The sequence below is a fragment of the Acomys russatus genome, chromosome 1, assembly GCF_903995435.1.
Source record: "Acomys russatus chromosome 1, mAcoRus1.1, whole genome shotgun sequence".
In the NCBI taxonomy this organism is placed as follows: domain Eukaryota; kingdom Metazoa; phylum Chordata; class Mammalia; order Rodentia; family Muridae; genus Acomys; species Acomys russatus.
This window is the reverse complement of record NC_067137.1, coordinates 87,159,224-87,183,802: the sequence shown is the minus strand read 5'-3', so window position 1 is coordinate 87,183,802 and position 24,579 is coordinate 87,159,224. Positions and strand designations below refer to the sequence as shown.

Here is a 24,579-nt window from a genome sequence, read left to right as displayed (position 1 = left end):
GTCCACACATAGCCCACCCCACGCACTGCCATTTGAGGAAGCATTCCCCATCCACAGCAATGTTTCCCATCCTGTTTTCCTGTGTGATCGAGGTTTCCGCACAATAAACCTCTCATATGACAAAATAAGCCTCTTGAAGTCAGGAATCTTATTCTTCATATTCTTTCTTGCTGGCTGACTGCGTCTCAGAGGCATCTTTTGCGCGTACTGACTACCCATTTGCTACATTGACATTTCAGGAATTCAAAATCAGCAACAGCACCAGAAATTTTAAAGCAGATAAAAGCTTCAGAAGAAATGCCTTGGGCGTGCATAGTAGCAAATCCTAGCACTTTTTCTGACTTGCATAATGAGGCATGGCTTTATAATTTTGGCCTCACACATATGCTTCTGAATCTCTCTCTCTCTCTCTCTCTCTCTCTCTCTCTCTCTCTCTCTCTCTCTCTCTCTCTCTCTCTCTCTCTCTCTCTCTCTCTCTCTCTCTCTCTCTCTCTCTCTCTCTCTCTCTCGTCTTCCAGGGAATACTTGGCTCAGTTTCAATGAAGTACGTCAAACATCCACAGGAACGTGGGTTATATCTAAAAGCCAGTCTCTTAAAGATAGCTGCTAGAGGAATAACTGTCTCTTAAAACAAGGAGTTGAGGCAGGGTGTGGTGCACACTGCCTTTAATCTTAGCACTCAGGAGGCAGAGGCAGGTGGATCGCTGTGAGTTGGAGGCCAGCCTGGTCTACAAAGCAAGTCCAGGACAGCCAAGGCTACACAGAGAAACTCTATCTCGGGGAAAAGCAAACAAACAAACAAACAAAACAGAACAAAACAAACAAACAAAAAACCCAAAACACCAAGGAGTTGAGAATCCAAAGAGGCTGAGGCAGTTTGAATTTGGAGGAAAATGTAGAGAAAAAGAGAGTTCTACGTACTTGCAGGGCCTTCAGCTACATACTAGTCAGCACACATGTGTCAGGAAGCTACCTGAGACCCAGAAGAAAGTCACCTGAAAAGTAACCCCTGGTAGTATCACAGCAATGAAAATAGTTTTTTATTCCCAACAGCCTGCATGGAAAAGCCTAATGATACAGGAGACTTTGCGTTGGGTATTCAGTAAGCTGTCGCCTCATGAGGCCAAATTCGTCCTACATTAATCCTTCTGCTTCTGTTAGAGTTCAAGTACAAGCTTTGAAATGATCCAGCTCTTTCCCCATAACTTTCTTGTATCCTAGAACATGACTCATAAACATTTAAAGGAAGGTTGGAGAGATGACTCGTGGGCAAAGATACCTGCTGCCAAGTCTAATAACCTCAGTTTGATTTCCCGCCCCCAGATCCTCATGATGAAAAAAGAGAACAGATTCCTGTGAGTTGCCCTCTGACCTCTATACATATGTGCTATGACATGTACACACCTAACCTCACAATAAATAAATAAAACAATAATAATTATTAGAGAAATTTTTAAAAGGCAAACAAAAAAATGAAGTAAACAAACAAACAAACAAGAAAAAACCAACTCCCCCAAAATATAAAATGTACTGTACCAAAATGTAATAAAAAATTTACCTAGTATATGAAAATCAGGAAACTGCAGACCACAGTGAGTGAGAAAACACAGTGAAGTAAAGATGCAGATAAAGCCTGGGATAACGAAACCATTAGGCAAAGGTACCAGCTCGGTAATTGTAACTATGCTCAATATATGGGAGAAAGTAAGAAAAGCACATGTACAGTGAGTGAAGGGGGGAAAGTGTGCCTTTAAAAGACCCAGACTGAACTTTAGATGATAAAATACAGTGTTTAATATGAAAGCTTAAGACTGCTATGGGAATTATAGTTTACTCACTTTTCTGTCATTATGAACACCATGAGTATACAAAGTGATATTTTTCATTGGATTTAAAAAAAAATAGTCCTTTTAATATAAAAAAACCCCAAAGCCACATAAAACCCATGCATCCAAACCAGCAGTATAGAACAGTGTGTGTATGATAAAAATATGCGAGCTGTGATTGCTATTGGCACTTATAAAAGATAGTAGCAGCACACAGGCTTTTCTATATGCAAAGCATATTAAGCCAAGCGTAACTCCCATTTCAAGATGAGTTTAAGTCCAATGGAGAATGAAACATTGAGTTCTTCAACTTCATTTTTAAGCTTAGTGTGTGCATAAATTAAAGAAAGATTTATATATATATATATACACCACTCAGATTATGGAATAAAGCTAGCAAGTTTTAAATCACCACCAGGATTGGTTATAGCAACATTCCCAACAATTTGTTGGGGAGCTGCACGTAGCAGTCTAGCCTAGGAAACACAAGTAAAAAGCAGGGGGCTGATGGAGCGAGAAACAGAAGCTGGACAAAAGAGAAACTTATGAAAACTAGTTTCCTTTTTTAATGAGAGGACTATGGCTTGTAAGAATATATGAATCCCCTCGACTGGAGCTGAGGAATGATGACACCAGAACACAATTAAATACACCCAGCGGGTACTGAGTGCCTGTTACCTGCAAGATGCTGCACCAAATGAAGCGCTCTTCCTTTCTTGCGAAGCAAAAAAGTACCATGTAAGAGATGGGTGCTGATACATAAATAACTGTATCGTGTCAGACCAGCAGCTGCAGTAATGAAAACATCAGCTCAGCTAAAAGAGGAGGAAGGAGAGCATTAATGGCTGGATGCCGGGGTAGGGAAACAGGAGGAAGTCTCACAGAAAAGGTGACATTTGAACTGTGCCCTAAATGAAAAACAAAGGGGGCGATTTTACTATACTCCTTTTTGTTGTCATTCTTTCTCTGCCTGCCTCTGTCTGGCTTAGTAGCCAATAGACTGCCTCATGGACTGTCCTTGCTGCTTGGCTGACTTCTTGAGTTGGACCAAATAAAGACACTGGCTGGAGATCAGACAGTACCAAGAGAGAGAGGCTGGAGGCTCGTCACTGACGCCTCTCTAATGCTTCCGGCAGTGACTGCAACCCTCTCTGAGTGACTCCATCTAGCCACCCCCTTTCCCATGACTCCAGCTCTCAGTGAGCTATGAAGACAGTACTCCATCCCCTTGGCGCTCTGGGTGGAGGAAAGTAAGTGCTTCCCACTGTGCTGGTCTCTGGGGACATCCACCACGCTCCTGGTTTCCCTTTATGCTGGCCCTATCTCTGTAAATAGAGCTTTCATATCAACCCTATCAGTTGAATCCTGCCTTAGACAGAGAGTACTACAAGCAAAAATAGAAAGGAACAGGACATCAAGGAACCACATGAACAGAGAGGTGTGTGTGTGTGTGTATGTGCACGCGCGCACGCGTGCGCACACAACCAGGCCCAGGCTGGCCTTGAACTCACAATCCCCCTGCCCCAGCTTCCTAAATGCTGGGATTACAGCTGTGTACTGCAATAACCAGCACAGGAAATCGTGAAGATGATTTCCTGCTCTCCAATATGACTGTGAGGAAAAATAGTGGCCCTAAAAACACAGAGGGGAGTCTTTGAATTTAGACCACATAGAAAAGCAAAGTGTTGTCTGCTCAGCTCAGATGCTCCCACAGAGATGGGCGTGTGATTCTGTGTATCAGGAACAAGGCTTTAAAACTTAAAACTAAAAGTAGACATAGCTGAGCCTGGTGAAGCAATCCTTCTGTATTCCCAGCCATTTCAGAAACTGAGGCAGGAGCACCATGAGTTTAAGGCTTCCTGGGCTACAGTCTGGCTAACTTAACAAGACCCTGCCTCAAAATAAAAGAAAGAAGGAAAAAGGGGGTTGGTGTCTCTGTGTGTGTGTGTGTGTGTGTGTGTGTGTGTGTGTGTGTGTGTGTGCAGAAGGTATAGTTCAATGACAGAGCACCTGCTTGGCACACAAAGGCACAGTCCCCAGTGCCAATCAGTCAATAAATAAATAAGAAAAGTAAACAACTAGAGCTGTGAATCCTAGCAGTACTTGAGAAGCCCCTGAGAAGTGATTTAAAAAAAAAAAAAAAAAAAAAGAACCCAGCCCCAGATCAATTAAATCCTATTTCTCTGTGAAGCCTGAAATCGGATTTAATTGGTACACATCTAATCAGATTTAATGGGATATAATCTGGGTTTGGCTTTTTAAAGCTCTCTCTGCGTGATTCCTAGGTGCATCCAGAGCAAAGCACTAATCTAGAACAAAGCAGACCGGGCTAAGAATGGATGCTGGAGGACACCAGTGTGCGGGATGAAAGCAGAAGAGGGTGGCGAGCACTGGTGATAGAGTGACAGGAGTAATAAAGTCAATGGGGGAGAAATTCATCCAGGGAGCAGCGTGCAATGGGAGGGGAATGCAGCGAGGCCACTGGGATTGGCAAACAGGCTGCAGAACCAGGCTGTCATGGGGTCGCGTTACAGACGAGGGAGCAGAAGGAGGGAATGTAGGATGTTTTTGGAGGAGGGGGAGATAACCAACAAAACAAAACAGTAACTTAGGAAGACTAAAGTTTTAGAAGAATGGTTTGTGTGACTTTGAGCTTAATTAAGGTGTCAGTTGACTTGACTTCGGCACAGGGGACATTAAAGAAGGATGGTAGAAGGATGGCAGAGGAAGCCAGAGTGGATGACATCAAGATTGTCAGTGGAAGGCTAGGGATATGTCCCAGGCTGTAAAGTAGGTATGAGGACCCGTATCCACATTCGTATGAGGACCTGAGTTTAGCTCCCCAACACCCATATAAAAGCTAAGTGGATGTGATAGTCACATATAATTCCAGGACTAAGGAGACAGAGACAGGGGGCCTCAGGAACAACCTAGCTAGCCAAACTAGTCAAAACAGCAAGCTCTGGGTTCAGCATGAGGCCCTGCCACACTATATAAGGTAGAAAAGCATCCAACAAGAATTTAACACTAAGCTCAAGTCTCCACATGTACCTGCATGTGAGCCCCAATACCTGCAAATACACATATACACAGGCACGCGCATCCTTCACACACGTACATAATGCAAAACACTAAAAATCGTCAGTGGAGTAGTGATCCCAAGGAAGAGATCTGAGACGGGCCTTAAATTAAGCAGTTTAAGAATTTCAAGTCATTCTCATGAAGAGATGGAAGTTATGACTGACAGTTGAACAAGAAAGGGAAAAGGGGGAAAACAAATGGGCCAAGAACATTTGTCTGGCAACATATCAAAGTCCTCTCAAGTTGCTACCATTAAGTTTTATTTTCAGGGACAAATGTCAAATGAGATAAGAATAAAAAAACTTAAGCCTATTCTGCCCAACATCAGCCATCTAGTTACCTGGCTTCCCGGGTACCATGACTAATTAACGACCCTTTAAAGCTTGGTCTGTAATTTGTTTTACGTTAACTGCTCATTTCTTGCTGAGTGGGAAGAGATTTCTGTTATGATAATATTGCCTTCGTTTAGTTTAAGGGAAAGAGCTGCCGATCACTTAAAAAAAAAAAAAAGAAAGAAAGAAAGAAAGAAAGAAAAGGCCTATTATTGAGAATGCTCCATTAGTGAGGGCAAGGGAGATGGGGCTTCAAAAAGATAGTGTTTAATGGTCCAAGCTAATGGCAATCAATAAATATTTAGGGAGTAGATTTAGACTGCATCTTTTTTAAATTCCTCTCTTAAATGTGAAAAATGTAACTTTAAATTGCAAGTCTATTACAACAATGTCACCCCTCGGTCGGATGTCTGGGGAATGCCGAGGGCTCGGGGGATGTCCACTGAGGGTCCGGCCATACCTCTTTGCCTTGCCATGTGGTGCAAGCAAGCAAGTGGGCCAGTGAGTTTAGGTGCCTTCTAGCTTTTCAGATGGCCCATGGGACCCTTTCTGTAAAAAGCTTTCGACACTGGAAGTCCTTTTCTCTGGGAAACCCTTTCCGAAATTGGAATCAGTAAATTCAGAAGTAACTGCCATGGGGTTCTTCACTGACGTCCAAGTAAATCAAGTTGTGGAATGGGGGGTTGGGGGGAGAAAAGGCAGGACACCTGACTCGCCTGTTTCAAATGAGCCTTGGGGGAACACTGGAGGAACGAGGCCTCAAACTGTCTGAAGTCCTCTCAGGATGGAGGTAGAGATGAAGGCATAGAAGACTGGCGAAGAAGAGAATATAAAGTCAGGGCGGCACCCTACGTGACTGTCCACGTTATACATCATTCCCAAAGCCATCAGGGACCCCCTGTTATAGATCCCTGAACCCTGCCTCTAAATGACCACATTATTCTCTCTGTCTCATTGACTCTTTACATCTGGCCAGCGACTGTGGTTTTGAATGTGTCCTCTGCAAAATTCTTTTTTTTTTTTTTCTGAGAAATTTTTATTGGCCATTTGGATAAAATTTATTTGCCAGGAAGGATGATCCCATCGTACTTCTGCTGGAACCAGCGCATGGCCTCCTCTTTGCTGATCCTGTGCTTGGCACCAATGCAGCCCGTCCTGCGCTTCTTGTCTGCGATGCTGAAACCTGGCCTACCCAGCACCACAAAGAAGGTCCAGGCCGTAGATGCCAATGCTTGGGTTGTATTTGATGCTCAGATCAATGTGTTCAAAGTTTCCAGTATCTGAGAAGTTATTTTTCCGTAGTTCATACTCCCACACCTTCAGGCCTTTCTCCAGAATTTCTTCTGCCTTGGCTCCACACACTGTGGAGTACACAGCGATCTTTTCATTTCTCCTGATGCCAAAGGACCTGACGGTGTACCTGGCTTTGAAAAACACAGGCGTCTGGCCCGAGAGCTGCTCCAACATCTTGGCTGCTGGGGTCACTCTGTCTCTGCTCTCGCCCATGCAGATATTGAGGCAGAGCTTGCGGATGCGGAGTTCCCGCATGGGGTTCTCCTATTCACCCTGATCTTGCTGCGCCATGATGGAGAACAGGAAGAGAGCTCCTCTGCAAAATTCCTGATGAAACCAAATCCCCGTTGTGATAGTACTAAGAGGTAGGGCCTTTGGGGAAAGTGACCAAGTCATAAAGGCTTCCACCCTCGTGAATGGATTACTGCTTTAGGAAAGGGCTGGAGGGAAGTGCCTTTTCAGCCTTGCACCTTCTTCCATTGAAGTGAGGTTGCCAAGTTCGGTCATAGGAGGATGTGGGCAAGAAGGCCCTTGACAACTTAGCACCTTCATCTTGGACCTCGCAGGCCCCAGAACTGTGAGAAATAAACTTGATTGTTTTTCATCTTACCCAATCTCGGACGTTTTGTAAGACTAGCACAAAGGTGCTGAAATAGTTCCAAAAAGCAAATCTGACCCATCAGATTTGAGGCCAGTGTGCAATGAGAACAGTGCACAGCTTTCACTCAACGCAGAGCCTGGACCCTGCTGCGCACCGCTCACCGCCACAGTCTCAGCTCCTAGCAACGGCTGGTACATAAGTTAGTTGGTGCATGCCAGACACTTAATTGTTTCACCTTGGCCTATGTAGAGCTGCTTTCTTGTGTGGCTCCGTGTTATTTTTGGTTTATTTACTTATTTATTTAAATTTAATAGTGAGTTTTTGAAGTCTTTCTTCACAGTTCTTAATATGAGATGGCCAAAGGGCCATTCTGACGCTATATGGGAGAGTACTGTGTAGACTCACAGATGGTTTTCTAATCTGCCCGCGAACTTGTTTTGTCCATAGCCATGTAGACATCTTAACGTTTGTGCGCTAAGGGAGTGTCATCCTGAAGCCCCAGGCTTTCTGTCTTCTCTTTCCCAACAAATAGATTTCAAGTGAAATTGTTACCACAAAGGGTGTGGCACGCCAGCGGACACTCTCCATGTCTCTTTAGGAGGGGCCTCTGTGTCTCTTCTGCTTCCTTCCCTCTTACACCCTGAGCATGTGGATGCAAGGCAAACATTTTCATTTCATCACCTTTCCAGAAAGGTCGAAATGATGACAAATTCAGTAAGCAAGGCCACGCCTGTGACTCTACGGAAGATCTATGCTACTTAACTGTTCCTGACTGGCCACAGCTCCTGGAGAAAGAGGTTACGGAAGACGGGGCTTGAAACAAGTACGTGTCAACCACATCCTCAGCGGCACTCTTTTGTTGTCTTCCTTCCGGTTTTTGTGGTGGGACTAGAACCTGGGGCCTGTGGACACTGGACAACTGCTCTACCACTGAGCTACATCTCTCAACTTTATTCATCGTCTTAATGCATGTCCACTCAGTAAGGTGAGTCCTAAGAGAGGACAAGAACTGTCTACTTTGTATGGCATCTTTCGAGGTAGCTCCATTACAAAACGCTTTGCCAGCTTAAGAGTTGTAGAATTACAGAGCAGCCCTGCTGAATTAAATAATAAGTCACAGCTGATACTGATAATTAGCTAAATTTATGGTCTAGTACGACTGTCACAACTGAGGCAGCTCCCCGCCCCTTGCCTTCCTGTCTTCTCCAGCTGCCTTCTCTTTTGGCAACAGCGACCCAGTGACGTGGGTTGTGTTAGTCAGCCTCAAGTCACTGCTTTTTCACTCTGGAGCTCTACCACCTTATTATGTCACGAATCTCCAGCCACCTTAATGTCACAGGACCCCCACCGCTGTCTCAGCTACTTCTCAGGACGCCATGCACCTAAAGGAGGGCCGGGCTCCCATCAAGGCGAATCTCCTCAGAAAGACCCCTGCTTTTTCTCGTTTCCAAAGCCAGCGTTGACAATCACTAGTTGACGTGACAGTCTTGTACAGAGAGGTCTCCTCCTCCGTTAAATTCATGGGCTAGAAGTCAAACACACTGGAAAGGTCACACCAGAGTCACGTGGCAAAAATTGGGAATGACTTGTTGCACCGTCGCTTTTCGGAGACAATCCGGATCTCACTGTCACTGGAAAGGATTCAAGAGCATCACTATGTAAACCTGTTTTCAAAATTCAAGCCGACAGAGCCTAAGGGAAGACGGAAAGTTTGAGGCTAGCCTGGGCAGCAGAGCAAGATCACCGTCTCAAAAAAAAAAAAAAAAAAAAAAAACCTCATGCATTCTATTTGGGTACAGTGGTCCACATGTTTATAGTTCCAGCTACTCAGGAGGCTGAGGCAGAAAGATGCCTTGAGCCAGTGATTTTAAGACTAACCCGAGCAACATGGTGTGACCCAGTCAATGCAAATCTATGTAGCTTAGATTATACATGGAATGCCCGTTTTATCGTTTTGTTTTGTTTTTATGAAATTTTAATGCATACTTGTAATTAGAGTTTAAATTATTAAAATTAAAAAAAAAAACAAGTTTACACTATAGGTTTTCAAGTTTTCCAAAAATATTTTAAATTCAAATGAAATTACATTATGTGTTAGTCACCCATTTCTCTGTTTACAGTGCTTTAACCCCTACAAGCAGGTATATGGGCCTCAAAAGTAAATACTTATGTATTTACAAGCAAATAAATAGCCTGGTTACCCAAGCTGTTCTTTATTCAAGATATACTTTTGAGAGAGTTTGGACCTACAAGTTTTTTGTGCTGTCTGCTGCGGCCTACAGGGAATTGTCAAGATGTCTTCTGTCCTCTGACAAAACTGCCAACCTCCCTGAGTAAAACTTATCTCATTAACACTCATGCTGGGGAGGGGCCTTAGACAGGAAGTAGCAATAACATTTTACGTGCCTTTTATTATTGCATAAAAGTGATTAAGTGACCGTCCATTGCTAGGTTCAGACAGCTAAACAATTAAAATGGACATAAAGCTCTAGTGTTGCCAGGCTCTTCCAGACTACCTGGGAGTGGCAGCACGGATGCCCGTCCCATCCCGCCCTTCCTCCCCGGAAAGGGGAAGCATTTCTCTTTACTCCCTCCCTATCCAGAGGGCTGACAGGCTCCTCAGTCCCACCAAGCTTAGATGTGGTTGTTTTGTTCATCAAGGGGAGAGATATCCTGGTTTTTCTAAAGCTTGTCCACTTTGAAAGAGTGTATCAGTGGGGCTGGGATGGAGCTCAGTAGTAGAGCTCGTGCCTAGCGCAGGGTCCTGGCTGTCACCCTCAACACACACACATCCCACAGTCAACCCACTTTAACTGTGGAACTAACCCAAAAAAGCACTCTAATTTTTGCCTCTATCACTACCCCATCTCTGGCCGTGACTTTGCTCAGCTTATACTAACGTCAAGTTCACGCCTGGGAGTTACTTCATCTCTCCACCAAAATAAACCTCTCTAGTCGCACTGCTCTGCAATATTTGCTAGAAAAGTGACTGATGATGGGGAAACATATTTGGAAAACCGAACCGGAAATTGCCTTCTGCAGAAAACTTTTTGGTTTTACCATATGCCTTTTAGAATAAATACAGACCTATGAGGCTTTGTTTGTTTGTTTGTTTGTTTGTGGGTGGGTTTTGTTTTGTTGAGGTAGGGAATCTCACTATGTAGCTCAGGCTGTTCTCCAACTCTAGCGTTCAATTGATTTTCCCACCTCAGCTTCCTATGTAACTGGGACCACAGGGACTCTGGTCCTGCCAGCTGGACCTTTTAAACGCTTAATTCAAGGAGGATCTGGGGCTCTCTGTGGGAAGCAGTGTCTGACAAATGTGAATTTCCATACCTGTGACACCACTTGCTAGCTACAAGTATTTCATGAGCTGAAAAACAAGGCAGCGTCTAGTGAGCCCTGAGGCTACTCTTGCCCCATTCTTGCTACTTATTTCTCTTCCTCGACTGCAGTGATTAGCAGCCTGAGTGTTATTGCTATCGCCTACATCAGTTGTCACATGTAGTAACTTGTTCACTTACAACAGAATGGCTTGACTTTAATAACAACAACAATAATAAATAAAAGACTTTTTAAAGAAAGGTTTGTGGGTTGTTGTTGTTGGGTTTTTTCTTTCTTTTTTTGTTTTGTTTTGTTTTTTGGGTTTTTGGTTTGGTTTGGTTTGGTTTGGTTTTTTCTTTCTTTTTTTTTTCTTTTTCTTTTTTTTAAAAACTTCCCTAGGGTCACCTCAGAGGGTGTGTCTGAGGAACTGGGCAAAGACCAAGGTTCTCTGGACTTCAGACTGTCTGCCCTCTGCTTAATAAATGACTCGGGTATCCACTTACAACTTAAGAACTTTTGTCAGAAGGACTGTTGCAAGCAAACAGTACTTACTGTAAGGCAATAAAAAGAGCAAACCCTTCCCTTATCTAAATCCACTGTTCTAAGCCACAGACATGGGGAAAGGGCTAGGTTTAAAAGTCACCTACTTCAGAAGGGAGCCCTCCTCCTCCCCTAACATCTGACCTCAGCCTATCAAGTCCCATCTGCACTGCCTGCGTCCTCTTCCTCTGTGAGAACTAGGGGAGGGAGGGAGAGGGTATGAGGGAGGGAGGTTGGGATCAGAGTAAAAGAGGGAGGGAGCTACAATCGGGATGTAAAGTAAACAAATTGAAAATAAAAAAAAAAAAGAATACTGAGAGAGTACAATGATAAAATGCTGTTTTGGAGTTTTATATGTATGTGTACTGTGTGTATATATTACACACAAATATTAAAATTATTTATACAATTTGAATTAATAAAACAGACAGTTACATTTTTAAAAAGTCACCTACTTAACACTGAAGAGTCATAGCACAGCATTCCAGCACTTCTTAGGGAGCTGTGAAGTGGCAAAACCAGAAGTTTGGAAGACCAAGGAGCTCACTTCAGGGTCACCTTTGGTCCCTCATTGAGGGCAGAGGGGAAAGGACAAAGGGCAATCCTAGATTAGCCTAAACTCCCTTTCCTGGGGCACTGAAGTATGCAGCATGCTGGAGACAAGAAAACAAACGGAGAAGAAATGCTCCTCCCCACAGAAAAGATCACACAGCAGAGTGGACACTCAGGGTTATCTTTCTTCCCACCAAACTGACTCAGCAGAGCAGCTTCTAGACAGCAGAAGCTCACAACGATAAAGAGAACAGCAGACAAAGACACAGCAAGTGAAAAAAGACGTATATTCAGGGACAGCTAAAATTCAAGTCTATGGAAAGAGCAAATCAAGTGTTCTCAGAGCCCCCAGATACGTGGGCCGCTGGGACTTGCAGAGGTGGGTCTGGGAACAGCGGCCCTGTGGAAAGTGTGTATAGAACCGATCTAGAGGTTAAGTATAAAATAGGCAGTTTAACGATTAAAAACAGGATGAAGAGAGACATGTGAATTTTTTATAAATAAGGAGTAGTTTCTTAGCAAAAACATGTTCTGTGAAATATTTGGAAGATATATCTTGAAAGCAGCCATTGTTTTTTCTGAAACTTACATCTAACCACTTGCCTGTGTATTATGTAGCATCTCCAGTTCCCACCCAAAATTCTGGTCAGTAATTCTTTTTGGAACAAAGAGCTAAACACCAAGTGTGAGGGAACCTTCAACAGGATAGAGAAAGGCCACCAAACATAAACAGTGGGGGAAGGCTGAATAAAAATGAATTATTATTGCAATTATTATCATCAGAGATATAAGAGAAAAAACGTTCTATGAAGCAAGAGTGGTAATCCATTTAAGAGGAGAAGAAAGAAAATTCTAAAATAAGGGCTGAGGAGATGGCTCAGTGGTAAGACTATTCTTGCTCTTGCAGAAGACCAAGGTTCAGTTCCCAGCACCAATCTAGTGGCTTACAACCATCCATAACTCCAGGTGCAGGGAAGCTAAGCCCTTCTTTTCTCTGACCTCCTCAGGCACCAGGAATGTACATGATACGCAATACGTACATGAGCAAAACAATCATACACATAAAATAAATAACTATTAACATTAAAAAAAAATAACCTGAGGGGAATTGGAAATATGCTCGCTGAAATTAAAATGGGTTATAAATACTGGAAAACAAATGGATAGGTTGTGGCCTGAGGCGTTAGAGCCTGAGGTGAATGCCCTTCTCTTGGTAGGGAACAGCCCCACTACAAGGTAGCCGATCTCCAGTGAGGGGAGAAGACCTGTTCAGAGGAGGAGATAGCAGTGGAAACAGGTGTCTGTAAACATTTAGGCCAGTGGTTCTCAACCTGTGGGTCCAGACCCATGTAGGGTTGCATATCAGATATTTACTATGAAGCAGTAACAAGACAACATGAGGAACTGTATGAAAGAGTCACAGCATTAGGAAGCTTGAGAACCACTGATCTAGGGGCTTAATCAAATACATTAAAAAAAAAAACCTTATAGACTGGGGCTGGAAAATGATACATATACAAAGAGAGTCGACTAAGATGTATATATTGTATCAGGTTTCACTGTGAACTCATGGCTTCCCATATAGATGAGATACGCCCATAAATAAGAATGTTAAGATGTTGCACATATGTACAAGTTCACATTTATACATTTAGTCCTTAACTCTGGCAACTGGGATAGGAATACTGATGCTACAATATTAAAGGATAATCCCTAGCACTCAGACCTTGGCTTCTAAAATCAATCATCCACTAGTACTCCTTGGAGAAACGGTTGAATATGCCCAAATAATAAGTTCCGTCAGAGAGCAAAAATGGTACTTTAAAGAACGGAGATAGTGTGTGAAGGAACACGCAAGCTTTAAGGGAGTCTGACTGACTAAATCGAGGTTGAAAGCATGGGAGTTACAGGTGTGGTGCTGAGGCGATGGTTGAGCCGGCAAAGCGCTTGCCTGGCTCGAGTGAAGGTGTGGAGATCAGATCCCTACAACTCACATAGAATACGAGCACAAGGTCCAGTTCCTTCCATCCGTCCATCCTGGCAAAGGCTGAGCATGAAGTAGACACTGGCAGATCCCCAGAAGCTTGCTAGCCAGCTAGACCGCCTAACTTACTGACGCTCTGATCCAAAGAGAGACCTGTCTCGAACAAAAAGGTGAACGTGCCTGAGACATAAATGAAAAATTTACACACCCTCAAGTGCCCTTCACACACACAAGCGTGCATGCAAGTGCACACATGAAACCCTGGACCCAACCTCCAGCACTACATAAACCCAGGCATGACAGCTTGTGCAAGCCTGTAGTCACAGAACTCAGGAAGCCCATAGTTATTATGGACTATACAGGCAGTCAGAAGCCAGCTTCTAGGATTTATGAGAGCCAGCTTCAAAAATATAGCCAAACAAAGAATAGAAAAATGAGGGCTAGCGAGATGGCTAGGTTAAGGGCAATATTGCTCCTCCAGAGGACTCACACTGGGTTCAAAGTACCCACGTGCACTGGTTCACAACTGCCAGTGACCTCAACCCCAGCACATCCAATGTCCTCTTCTGGCCTCTCAAGGTACCTGAACACATATGACATACATTCATACTAAAATACAGGCACACATAAATAAAAATAAATGTTTTTTTAAACCCAAATAAACAAATAAATAGGAGTTTGATAAGGAATGGGATGTTTCCAGTTCCAGAATAACTCCACACTGAATACTTTTTTCTTGTTGTTTTAGACAGTCTTGCTATGCAGCCCAGTTTCGTTCCAACTCACAATCTTCCCGCCTCAGCTTTCATAGTGCTGGGCTGGTGAGTGTGTGCTACCACACTCGGGAGCACTTAGGTGTTATGACATAATTGACCACACTTTTCAAAGTGTCAATGTCATGTAAGGCCAAGAAACTTGGCAATTCTTGTAGCCTGAAGGTGGCTAAAGAAACAATGTCACTTGGTGTGATGACTCATGACATATTCCTTCACTCTATATGCTGAGGCAGGGGACTGCCATGAATTTCAGTCTACTGTGAGCTACAGAGCAAGACCACTGAAGCTTGGAGAGAAAAGGACAGAGAGGGAGGGAGGGAGTGAGTGAGGGAGGAAGGGAGGGAGACAGAGAGAGACAGAGACAGAGAAAGACAGAGAGAGACAGAGACAGAGACACAGAGAGAGAGACACAGACAGAGACACAGAGAGATAGCTGTTGGATTGTGTGAAAGCTAAGTATTAGTTTAAAATGAGGCATTGGTACTGGTTTCTAAGTTTCCGTGGCTGTCTGCGGTTTTATAGACTACTTCCTTCTTTGGGGTATGATGAAGCACCAGGTCAACAAGTCCCTCTCAGTAGTTTTGGGAAGAAATATTCTGTAGACTGAACTTGCAACTTTTCCGAACATGCAACTGTCTTGATAGAGCGGACTGTCCCCAAATGTCCCATTTTCTCATAGTGACTGTTTTGAGCTGAAACAACTGAGAAAAAGCACAAGCATTTGTCTGTCTATTCTTCCCAGACACTCATTTGCCTCAAAGAAAGCCCCGGCTTTTAATCATTATAGGCTTTTGTTGTCTCAGAGATGGCACAGGGAGAAATCTACATAGCAGATCTTATGGAAACACTTCTTATCTCTCGTTAGTCTGCCTGATAGATTAGCCTTCCCAGGATTTGCTGCCCCTAAAAACCCCAACCCCCCTTTCTGTTCATACGGTGTCCCACGCCTATAATCCTAGCACTTGGACATTGAGGCAGGGGGATTTCCTGGATGCGCTACATAGTGAGCTCCAGAGTAGAATGGATTACATTATGTTCTTGTCTCAACAAGGAGCTGGAGAAATGGCTCAGCAGTTGAGAGCACTTGGTGCTCTTGCAGAGAACCCAGGTTCTATCCCAGCCCCTCATGGTGGCTCACAACCAGTGGTAACTCCAGTCCCAGAGCTTCAGGTGCCCTGCTCTGACTCTGTGCACAATAAGGACACACATGATGCACAAACACACATGCAGGCAAAATGCCATGCACACAAAATAAAATGAAGTGAAATAAAACCCACACCCTTCACCTTTGTCTTGCTACTTCTCTACAAAGCAGCCTCTGTTCAGATGACGCAGATGGCTCTGAATTCCACTCTTAGTTGAGTACTGAGGGTCCGTGTGCACATCTGCGGGTGTTAAGAGTCTGATGTTCAGTCAGGCATGGTGGTGCTCGCCTGTAATCCCAGCATTCAGGAGGCAGAGGCAGGCAGAACGCTGTGAGTTCGAGGTCAGCCTGGTCTACACAGAGAAACCCTGTCTTGAAAAACAATAAATAAATAAATAAATAAATAAATAAATAAAAGAGTCTGGTTTTCTTTTGTAAGTCTGTCTTCTGTCCATCTAATCTCCATCTAGAGAAGCTAGAAGCATAGAGGGAAAAGGTTCTCTCTGTCTCTCTCTCTGTCTCTCTCTTTGTCTCTCTCTCTCTCTCTCTCTGTCTCTCTCTCTCTGTCTCTCTCTCTCTGTCTCTCTGTCTCTGTCTCTCTCTGTCTCTGTCTCTCTCTGTCTCTCTCTCTCACACACACACATACACACACACAGACCTAAGAATAAACAAGCAATACATCTACAGTTGTGATGATTAAACAGACTAATGAGACGAGGTGCTCTGTAAAGCAGGGGTTTTCTGCTATTTGGGTTTCATGGTCCAGTAAAACATTTTTCCAGTGAGAGAAACACGACAGTTATTATCACTTTATTTAGCCACGTTAAGAATAGCATTAAGAAGAGTAAGACTCGTAAATTATTATAATTTCATAAGCATTTGCTTCTGTGAAAAGCATTTGGCTTTGGCAAATAGTCTCAAATTATAAAACCTGAAAATATCACCTTAAAGAAAAATGTATTATTTTTATTATTTTGCTCTTGTACCAACTCACGAAAGCTTCATAAACTAAGCAATGTCCTTGTATTTGAGATTTAGTCTTTCTTTCTCTTCGGCCCATTCATGTACCTCATAAGATTTCACTGACAAACTAAGGCACCAACCAAGGACAATACATGCAGTAAACATCAAACCTCTACCCAGATCTAGCCAATGGACAGGACATTCTCCACAGTTGAGTGGAGACTGACTTTCACACGAACTCTGATGCCCCATATTTGACCACTTCCCCCTGATGGGGAGGCCTGGTGGCACTCAGGGTAAGGATAGCAGGCTACCAAGAAGAGACTTGATACCCTATGAGCATATACAGGGGGAGGAGGTCCCCCTCAGTCACAGTCATAGGGGAAGGGAATAGGGTAAAAGCAGGAGGGAGGGAGGAATGGGATAACAATTGAGATATAATATGAATGAATTAATAAAAAAGCTTTATCTAAAAAAATATTTCATTGATTGATGGGAAGCTGCTAGCCACATGTGACTAGTAGGCACTTGAAATGTGGTTAGTTTGTTGTAAAATTAACCATGTATAGCACAAGCTCTATATCAAAGATTTATAAGCTGACAACATGACCATTCTGTGGTATGGATAAGGGGGAAGGATATTATTGTACATATGAGAGAGAATAGTCAGAGGCATCTGGAAGAGACCAGAGCAGAGAGAGAAAACAGCAAACTAAACATGGTCAGAGGACTAGACCTGACCATGAGAGAAACAGGAGCAGGAGGCAGAGCAGAGAACAGAGAGGGTGGGAGGAGGAGGAGGGAGATGGATAGAGGGAGAAAAAGGGAGAAAAAGAAACAGTATAGCAGAAATAGTAGGGTTATAAGGAGAAGGAGTAGCTGCGAGGAGGGAAGCCAGTGAGCTGGGGAAACTTAGAGGAGGGGAGGAGGGAGGAAGAGCTGGGATGTAAACATGGACTTTGCAGTGTGTAACAGGTTCTAGTGATGCTGAGGGTGTCTGGAGGCCAGACTGCACTTTGGTATGCCAACAGGCACCACTGATATTGTCATTTGTCCCTTCTGCCTTTTGGAATTTAGGGAAATAGAGTTTCCTTTGGATCTGACATCAACAATGTAAAATAGCTCAGTAACCTTTATAATGATTACAGTTGTGTGAAAATAAGAGAAATTTCATAATGTGAACAAGTGCAAAGGAAAATTTCAAGCCAGGGGTGGTGGTGCACGCCTGTAATCCCAGCACTTTGGAGACTGAGATGGGAGGATCTCAAGTTTGAGGCCATGGCCAATAGAAATGGGAAAGGTGCCTGCTACCAAGCCTGAAGGCCTGACTTCCATCCACAGGACTTCAATGGTAGAAAGAGAGAACTGACCCCTGCAGTTCTGATCTCCACACACGTGTTCTCTCTCTCTCTCTCTCTCTCTCTCTCTCTCTCTCTCTCTCTCTCTCTCTCTCTCCAATTTTAAAAAAAAAACTGTTAAAACAAAACAAAATCATTATAACAAAACTTAAGTTTGAGGCCTGTCCTGGTTAGGTCTTTATCTGGATACAAGCCTGAGTTATCTGTCCAAAAGGAGCTTCAGTTGAGACCGTCATCAGATTGCCCGTAGGCCACCTTGCAAGGCATTCTTGATTATTGACTGATATAGGAGGACCCAGCCTGGGGTGGGGGGCAGTGTCACCCCTGGGCAGCTAGTCTGAATTGCATAAGAAAGCTGGCTGAGCAAGCCACAGGGAGCAAGCCAATCCTCCTGCCTCAGCCTTCCCAAGTGCTGGCATTACAGCTTTGCCCCACAATGCGTGCCTTCTATAGTCAAAGCTTGCAAACTGAGTTGGAGAAGAAATTATCGTCAGAATAACACTATTTAGTGGAAATATTCTGTGCGCTACATGTGTAGTTTTAAGTTTTGTAATCACATTAAAAAGCATAAAAGGCAAGCCTAGGGTAAATCCGAGCATTCAGGGAGTCAGAGGCAGGTGGATCTCTGTGAGTTTGAGGCCAGCCTAGTGTACAAAGGGAGTCCAGGACAGCCAAGGCTGCACAGAAAAAAACAAACAAACAAAAAAACAAAAACAAAAAACAAACAAACAAAAAAAAAACCTGTCTCAAAACAAACAGACAAACAAAACCAAAAAATAACATTAAAAAAAAATTTCAGTAATGTAGTGAGCCCAACAAGCTCAGTTTTACCTGCTGTTTTAACTGTTGTTGATCCATCCAAACCACCACCACAACAACAACAAAAAGATTTTATTTGGAGTCCTAGGGTCTGCAGTTCAGAAGACATACGTTCAGATGTCTCTGGATCAGTGTTCCAAAGAGAGCAGTGAAGATAAGGAGCTGTTACCAGACAGAAAATCATTTTGTGGGACAACATCTGTTGTGAAGAACAGGCACTATGTGTGACAGAAACTATGGGACCAGTAGAAAAGAACGAAATCTCTCTCTCTCTCTCTCTCTCTCTCTCTCTCTCTCTCTCTCTCTCTCTCTCTCTCTCTCTCTCTCTCTCTCTCTCTCTCTGTGTGTGTGTGTGTGTGTGTGTGTGTGTGTGTGTGTGTGTGTGTACACTTAATGAAAATATTCACAAAACAGAGTGGCAAATAAGTAAAAAATAGTCACTGGGCACAGGATGAGTATGTGTTCTAGATGCCTGAAGTCAGAAAGTAAGCAAAGGTCACATGTGTCGACTAAAGTAACCCTGCTTGCTCGTCCCAGTCCCCCCCACCCATCTTTTCTTCTTCTCGTCTTTTCTCATAGGTTCTTTCTCTATAGTCCAGCTTAGCCTTGTCCTAGTTTGTTTCCTATAGCACATGATAAACACCATGGCCAAAAGCAACTTGGGGAGGAAAGGTTTATTTTAGTCCACAACTCTCCAGATTATTTCCACTACACAACATTGTTCTATGGATAGCGTCTACAGCCCAGAACCACTTCCTCAGTGGTGGCATTATCCATAGTGGGCTGGGTCCTCCCACATCAATTTTTAAGCAAGAAACTGCCCCTGTAGACATGACCACAGGCCAATATGATGGAGAAAATTCCTCAGCTGATGCTCCCTCTTCCTGGGTGACTCAAATTTATATCCAATTGGCAAACACTAACCAGTAATGAAGGTGACATGCCAAGAGACTCATCTTACTGAGGTCTCCTTGCTCAGCGTGCTCTTTCTGATGGATGACGTATCATACGCTTAATGAGATGCCACTTTCCTACTCTCCTATATACCTTAACCAGGCCTTCCCTTTACCACACCCAAATACTCATCCTGATGGGCTATGATGGCAGGGCCTTATAATAACATTATCATCAGAGCCCATGAGTAAGGATCTCATTTTCTACTAGAAAATACGGAAACCGCCAGGAGGAAGCTTGTGGAATGACACTCTCCTTCAACATCAGTTCAACTATCACTTCCACTTTGGACTGCATGTGAAAGCCATTGGGGAACAGGCTGTGGTTAGAATGCTTAGTTCCCGGCTAGAAGCACTAGACGGGGGTTGGGGTGCTACAATGGCTCTCTTCTCCCATGTTGTTTCTGTAGGGTTAATTTGGTTATAATGGTGTGAAGTGACTGATGTAGTTCCCTCCCTGAATTTTTTTTTCTCTAGTCACTCTGTATAACACTAAAGAATTTAATCTTGAACTTTTTTATTCACTTATTTATTAACTTCCCAATTATAACACACAGTCCATAAGGAAAGAAACCTCATCAGATTTGAGCCATCATCTCTCCAGCACTTGGTATATATCAAGTACTTAAAAACTATTTGTTGGGCTGCACATAGCTCTGTAATACATCATTTGTCTAACATGAACAAAGCCTGCACTGGATTACTATCTATTATCTACCTATCTGTCTGTCTGTCTGTCTGTCTATCTATCTACCTATCTATCTATACTCATTATTGAATAAATATTGAATGAGAAAGAGAACAGACAAGAGAAAAAATTGTGAGGCCTTAGACAGCAATTGTGCCTTTTGTTGCTCTTTACAAGGGACAGTGTGACTGCAAATATACACTACACATGCTGAAGACATTGCACAATATTAATACAGGTGAAAGTCATACAGGTAGGCCATCCAATATATCCAAAAGACCAAGGAAATCTGAACATTGTGGTACAGACCTGTAATCCCAGCACTTGCGTCAGAGAGAGAATTAAGGGTTTAGTACTGTTTAGGTTACACAGTGAGTTTGAGGTCAGCCCGAGCTACATACCAAGATTCTATCTCAAGCAAAAAAGAAGAAGAAATGAAGTAAAGGAGACAGGGGAGAAGGAAGAAGAGGAAAGCAACAGTCACATGTGGAGGTACACCTGTAACCAATCTGTAACCCCAGCACTCTCAGGGACTGAGGCAGGAACATCATGACTTTGAAGCAACCTGGGCTACATAGCAACAACAGAGAGTGAAGCAATGGCTCAGAACGTACATTGCTCTTGCAGAGGACCAGGGTTTGGTTTCCAGCACCCGTACTGGGTGACTCAGAGTCCTTCGTAAACTCCAGCTCCAGAGGACTCAACCCATCTTCTTGCACACACATAATTAAAACATAAAAATAAATCTTAATAACAAAACAAACAAATGCACACACACACACACACACACACACACACACACACACACACACACAAAGACAAGGGCTGTGTGCTCTAGCAGGAATCAGTTTTCTCATTATTTTGTTTCAAGGTAAATGTGACCAGAAAGTGTAGAAATCTTTAGAATGGCTTCTAGGTAAAAGGATCAGAATAGAAGGCAGGAGTAAAGATTAAAGTGAAGTTGATTGCTCTGAATTTCAAAGGGTACGCACTGTATCTGGGAACACAGCCATGGCATGAGGTTGGGTGTGTGCGCAAACCCTCTGGTACAAGTTTTGGCTCACAGAGAAAAAACATGGGCAATAGTGTATGGCCCAGTGATGGTGTAACACTGTGGAAAATGACCTTAGTAGGACCATTGATGACACAGGTTGTGCATATTTCAAGGAGAATATAGGCCTATTAGGAGGGTCACCTCAAGCCTTGTTTTGACAAGACTTAGACTGAAATGTGTGTGATCCCCTTAGCACAGGTCGGGGAAGGACGTTAAGTCAGATGAGTCTGTCTGGATCAAATAAACCAAAGATAGCCCAGCAAGGCTTCCTTCCTGTGAATACTTGGAAGTGTCTAGAAGGGCTGGGACAAGATGAGTTATCAGAGAATGCCCAGATGGATGAGGGGGCCTTCCACTAGCGTGAACATGTTCCAAACATTTTGACTCCGTTACCATTGCACTCCTGTCTCAAATCTATGAGAGTAAGAGGGTAGCTGCTGTTTTCATGGGCACTTAGAAGGGCAGACTCAAGTCAGTGGCTTGTCCAAAGCCAACTTGTTTAAAATAATAGACGAATCAATACTGTCCCGAGTAGGTATCTAAAAATGTGGAACCCTGCATCAGAACCACCTGGGGGTATGCCTGAAATGATCCACACTTGGGAAAGAAGAAACCTCTCTTCCTTCCACCCTACTGTAGCCCTTGCAACAAAAGACAGGTTAGCAAAAGAAAAGCCTATATGTGTATTTAGCATAAATTTCACATGACATGGTGGCCTTCATTAAGAAATGAAAAGCTGAATAATCAGTTCATTTTGAGCATTTTTATGGGAGGTTTAATGAGTGCAGAGTACGCAGATGTGTGCTAGGACAAGCCGAGAGCTTACTGGAGACCCGGGGGGTGGGGGATGGGGGCTGACCCGGGGGTGGGGGTGCGGGGAACAGTGAGGCTAGACATCAGCTTCCCTGTGTATTTCTTCTCAGAGATCAGGAGTTATTTCTTCTGAGCAATGGGAGAGCACACCTCATATGAAGGTCTTACAACCTTACTCTGGAAAAGGCCGAACCATCCTTCTAGCCCATAGTCATTTCTCAAACCCCTTAAGCCTGGGTTGTATAATAATGAGCTAGGAGCAGTGGCGCACACCTGTAATCCTCACTGCTAACTGAGGCTGAACCCAGAGGGTAGCATGCTCAAGGTCTGGCAGGGCAGCAAGACTTAATCCCTATTTCCCCATCTCCACCCCTGTCCCTCTAAGCTTAGTAACTCTGAAGCAGGTGGCCTGAGTGCCTCTCTCCATTCACTCAAGAAGTCCTTAATCAGAGGTAAGTGGGCATGGAGTCCAGGAAGCTGCACTTTTTATTGTGACCTCCCAGGTGCATACTAATTGCTGAGTATGACATATCACCCTAAGCCCTAAAGCTTTGTAATCAACTGATCCATTGGCTAAGCTCTGAGCCCATGATTCCTGAATTCCTTCCCTCGAACAGCCCCTTTTGAGCTGGTAACTTTAGAGTTCCTGAGAAGACGGGGTTGTGTGCCTATAAAGAAAAGAGTAAATGGCTATTGACTATTTGAAGCTCTAACAGGAGTATTATTGAAACAACCACTATTCGATTTTGGGCTGTACAACATAGCAGTGCCTGGGATCTGCTCTTCAGTGGCTAAAGCAGGGCGCAACCCAACTGGATGATCAAGGACTCCAGGCCTAGAAGAATTGGCAAAGGGCTTCAGAGTCACCACAACTGGAAAACCCAAAGCTCTACTGGAGGCTGCAATATGTTCTCCGGAGAAAGGAAGCAAGCAAGAATTTCAGCAGCTGCAGGAAGCTTCAAAGCAGGGGTAGGGGAAGGCCAACCACAGCACTCAAAGCAATGGAAGAAAATACAGAAGAAGATGCATTCTCTTGGGCAGAAGAGATGAGATTTGTAATCTAATTTTAATGTAAAATATCACATTCATGTAAGTCAAAGGATTATTATTCTAAAAAAACAAAAAACAAACAAACAAACAAAACGATTATTGTTCTTGCTTAGGACTGTAATAGTTTAGTTTGGTTCGTCTCCACATACTGTCTGTAGTAAGCCTTGTAATTGTAAAGCTCTTCACATAATCACGCTTGTGTTAGCCCACTGTACCTTCTCAGTGCCTTTTCATCAGCTTCATTACTTTTAATCTTTATCACTAACTATCCTGAAACATTGATCATTCTGATTTTAAAGAGAAAGATTTGAAGGGGGAAAAAAAATAGCTATAATACTCATACAACTAAGGTACTTGCCACCAAGCCTTATGATCTGAGTTTGATCCCCAGGACCCACACAGAAGAGAGAAAACCAACCCCCCACATGTTTTCCTCTTATTTCCATACATGCACTATAGCACAAGCCTTACCCTCAATAAACAAATTAAATTAAGTAATGTAAGTAAAAACCTTTTTAAAAATTAAGAGATTTTCCCAAGGTTAGCTTTGGTTGCTTGGTTAGTTGGTTGGTTGGTTTTTGTTTTGTAGAAAAGCTAGAACTCAGTTTTATAGCTTTCCCATCTCTACACTTACCTCTCTAGTACTGGCTTCTGTAAATAATAATGAGGCTTTGTCTCAGGTCACGTGATTATCAGCAAAGCTCAATACTGAGTCCTCATCCTTTGCATCCTCGTACTTCTTGGGACAGTAGATATAAAGCACACATATTAGTTCAGAACCTTGGGATAAAAGCATTTAAATTAGCCCCCTTGAAGTGTGTTGACCATGCTACCTCATAGATGGACTTTGAAGGCACATCAGTGACATCATGCCGGTCAGAAAGGGGCACATAATGTTTGTGTCACATGATGTGCTCAGTGCAGGGAGATTCATGAAGATACAGTGTAGGATTGTGGTTGCCAGCAGAGACGGGGCGTTATCTATCCCCAGATAGATAACATCAGGGAAAATGAAGGTGTCCAGTGGGTGGATGATGGTGATGGTGTGTTTGCACAAGAACATGGACGTGCTTAATGTATACAGTTCAAAACGGCAACAATTGTAAAGTTCATGTTATATACATATTACCATAAAAAAAAATTGAGTGTGTCTTGTTTTTTTTCTTCTCTCTCTCTCTCTCTCTCTCTCTCTCTCTCTCTCTCTCTCTCTCTCTCTTTCTCTCTCTCTCTCTCTCTCTCTCACACACACACACACACACACACACACACACACACACCATTTTCGGAGAGCCTGGGATAGGGGAACTCCAGCTCAAGACGGAGTTATTCATTCTCCTTCTAAGTTTTGCTGAAAGCACTGGTATGGACAGACAGTAAGACGAACAGGGAAAGTGAGGTGCTGTAAGTCACATGATCTGGTCTTTTCCA

General features: G+C 43.4%; 1 pseudogene; it reads right to left on the bottom strand.

The window, feature by feature from the left end:
* Positions 1 to 6,247: 6,247 nt before the first annotated feature.
* LOC127190573 (60S ribosomal protein L11-like) lies at positions 6,248 to 6,823 on the bottom strand (annotated as a pseudogene).
* Between the last annotated feature and the right edge of the window lie 17,756 nt (positions 6,824 to 24,579).